This window comes from Camelus dromedarius, chromosome 8, assembly GCF_036321535.1.
Source record: "Camelus dromedarius isolate mCamDro1 chromosome 8, mCamDro1.pat, whole genome shotgun sequence".
In the NCBI taxonomy this organism is placed as follows: domain Eukaryota; kingdom Metazoa; phylum Chordata; class Mammalia; order Artiodactyla; family Camelidae; genus Camelus; species Camelus dromedarius.
Window position 1 is genome coordinate 34,158,264 of NC_087443.1, and position 3,598 is coordinate 34,161,861.

A 3,598-nucleotide genomic window follows, 5' to 3' on the forward strand; every position below is an offset into this window, starting at 1 on the left:
TTCTAAAGTGCAGCCATGACTGAGCATTACAAGCCTAGAGGTAGTCATGAGGGTGAGGTGGTCAGTCAACATTTTATCAGAAAGGCCACACTCAAGAGAGCACTCAGCTACCCAGTGGTGTGCTGGTCAATGTTTAAAAACTGACTCTCTGGTGGTAGTGGTGGTTGTGAAGAGGCAGGGGGACCCTGTCAGCACTTTCCGCAGTGTAAATACTCCCACCATGTCTGAGATGTGCACAGTCGCACAGTCAGCTCAGCACAGCCCTGCGGCTCTCCCTGTCTCAGTACTGATCAGCATAGAGAATGCCATAATGAATGCATCAGTGAGATTCACAGCCTACTAGCCAGCATAACAGGTATTAGAAATAAGCTCTCCTTTGGTGAAATTAGTGCAGGCACACCTTGGAGATATTGCAGGTTGGGGTCCAGACCACTACAACAAAACGAATACCACAATAAAAGTGAGTGACATGAATTTTTGGTTTTCCAGTTCATATAAATGTTATGTTTACACTATTCCATAGTCTATTAAGTGTGCAATAGCATTATGGCTAAAAAAATCAATGTACATACCTTAATTTAAAAATGCGTTATTGCTAAAAAATGCTAATCACCATCTGAGCCTTCGAGGCATAATCTTTCTGCGATAGTAACATCAGAGATCTCTGATCACAGATCACCATAACAAGTAATGAAAAAGCTTGAAATATTGCAAGAATTACCAAAATGTGACACAGAGATGTGAAGTGAGCAAACGCTGTTGGAAAATTGGCACCGACAGACTTGCTTAGCACGAGGGTTGCCACACACCTTCAGTTTGTAAAAAGCACCATATCTTCAAAGCGAAATAAAGCAAAGTACAATAAAACAAAGTATGCTTGTAGTACTCAAGATACGTAGGTTGGCTAAAATGATTGAGGGGCACCACCCATTCCTTCCTCAGAGTGAAAAAAAAAAATTCCCTTAAGGATGATGCTCTGGGCTAAATCTGTGAGGGGTGCCGTATCCCAAGGGATTCTGGTTGCCTACTATAACCATCAGTCTAACTGAATCCTGCCTCTAGAATGTTGTATCTTTCTTTGTTTTGGGGGGGTGGGTAATTAGATTTATTTACTTATTTATAGATTTTTTTGATGGAGGTACTGGGGATTGAACCCAGGACCTCATACATGTTGAGCATGTGCTCTACCACTGAGCTATACCCTCCTCCCTGTTGCATCTGTCTTGAGTGGACCCCTCATACAAGGTGACAGAGCACCTAAAAGGACAGAGAGCGGGGCCTTCCCTGACTTTACAGACCAGACTGTATGAACCGGTTTTGTGGCTACTTGCTAGTAAATGCTTGTTTTACAGATATTTGCATGGGTAGCAGAATTTGTTCTGAGATCTGTTTTCATGATAACCTGGCAGGGAGATTGTAGGGGAAAATAACTAACCCTCATCATTAGTGGCTACTAATATTTACAAAAAAGAAACCTATGGATTATGCATGACTGACTGGGCTCACAGAAGTCTGCATCCATGCCTCTGTTCCCCCATCTGTGAAACCATGAGGTTGGACTAGTTCTAACAATCTTAGCTACAGTCCCCACAAGCAAATCAGTCAGCAGATGTACACTGAGCTTTTCATACTCATCAGGCCCTGCCCCAGGCTTTCTGGATATAAGACACACAAGAGCTTCTATTCTCTTCTATTGGGGTGTGGAGGGCTGTAGGACATGCAATATGTATCACGACAAATACATGAAAAGGGTCATTTCAGGAACTGAAATGTACTGAATATCCGGGAGAAGACTTTTCTCCAGTGGGAAGTTCAAGTCCTCTGTGACCCAGCAAACGATGTGCCTTCTCCCTCCACATTCTAGTGTACCAGCTGCATTCCAGCTACAGGAGACTGAAATGAGTTAACTACGTGGTTTAACGAGCAACTCCAAACAATACAGAGAGACTCAAATATTAAGAGTTCAATACTGGTTAGAGTTGGAACTTTACATAGAGTTATTGTGCATTACTGTAAGATGGTAGTACTGTGAGATTTTACAAAACAAGTGTTTTATAAAAAAGGATCTATCAAATTAGTCTGGGAAATGCTGGACTTCTTCATAGCCTTTAATGTGAAGATGTATATTGTGGTCTCTCCAAGAGGAAAAGGAGACGCAGCCTTTCCCAACTACATTTGACTGCACGCTATTTTCCCCAGACACCAGTGTTAACATCTCAAGGAACTAGTATCTCTCAGGATGGACTCAGGGAAATACTGCCCCATGAGACTGATTCCTAATTCTTTTGGAGTTGAAAGTGACCTCTTCAAAGTTATATGTGTTTATTTTTATACGTTGATCAGCAATTGGTAGTTCTATTAACTTTTCTGTTTTTATCCTTTGTACGTTTTTAAATTAAGTAATAGATTCTTTTAAGTGGCAATGACAAGGGCTGACAGGCTGAGAAAATGCCATTCCTGCCTCTTCTCCGCAGAAGAGAGGGGCCCTTCCGGAAGAGACTCCAGGCTGGTCCGACAGAGCTTTGACAGAGGAGGTCGGCCTTGCTGGGGCTCAGCCAGGCATCCGGGAAAGCAACCTGGGAGCGCTGGGCTGATGGGCCAGGCCTGCGTGACTCACTGGGCGTGGCGGGGCGGGCGCTCAGGCATCGTGGCTGCATCAGTAGCTCTACCTGTCACTCGGGAGGGCAGGGCAGCTGCCTCTGGAAGGCTGGGTGCTGCTGGGGGAGGGGAGTCTCAGAGGAGGTGGCGGGGCCCCCGGGGCAGTCAGAAGGTACCAGGAAAGAGGCCTGGGGACACAGAATTGGGGTCTGGACTTGGTCCGGCAGCTATGAAGGGAGGAGTTTAAGGCTTTTACACTCAGAAGACATACATGGATCTGGTGGCCTCTGCCAGGACAGCTGACGGGCCTAAGCATGTTGCCATGTGCTGGTTGTCAGGGGATCCCCAGCAGCCTCTAAGGGCAGACTTCTATCCCCTCCTGGGCTCCCACAGAGATCCAGTCACACAGACATCTGATGAAAAGCCTGTCCTGGGAGGGCTCAGCTCTTCTCCCAGACTGACTCCTTTCTCCCACTTCCTGTATTTTTCCTCAGGCCACTTCAACTTCCTCCTTCCGGTTTGCTGGGCATTCAGCTCAGCCGCAGCACCTGCTTGTCTTACGTACCCAAGGCCCCCTCGGCCCTACTCAGAGGAAACAAAAGGCACAACACCATTTTCTGTTGCAAACATGTGTTAACTGAACTGCTGTTTTTGTCTCTTCTGTGGGGCATGAGAACAGTTCTGTGTGGGAAACAAGACAGAAGGCCCAGTCTCAGAGTGTGCGCCCCAGGTCACACAGCCCTTTAGGGTCCGTGCAGGGACGAGAACCCGGGGCTGGTTCCCACCTCCTGCTCAGCCTCCTCAAGCTTCCCTTCAGATCCTGGAGCAGTACTGGCTCCCTCCCTGCCCAAGTAAGTGACCCTGAGCATTTCACGACGACTGTAGAGAAACCAGGCCAGTCTGACTCCTGGAGGGCCGAGTGGCGGGCTGGGGAAAGGCCCACGCAAGGCTACTACACAGAAGCTGGTTCTGGTCTGGCTCCAGTTCCAGAACCAGTGCA

The 3,598-nt window shown here is 47.2% G+C and overlaps 1 non-coding gene across 1 annotated transcript; it reads right to left on the reverse strand.

Annotated features, from left to right (window-relative positions):
- Positions 1-1,133: 1,133 nt before the first annotated feature.
- On the reverse strand, positions 1,134-1,206 carry TRNAV-AAC (transfer RNA valine (anticodon AAC)). Its single transcript has one exon. It is a non-coding gene; the product is annotated as a tRNA-Val (tRNA).
- Positions 1,207-3,598: the final 2,392 nt, after the last annotated feature.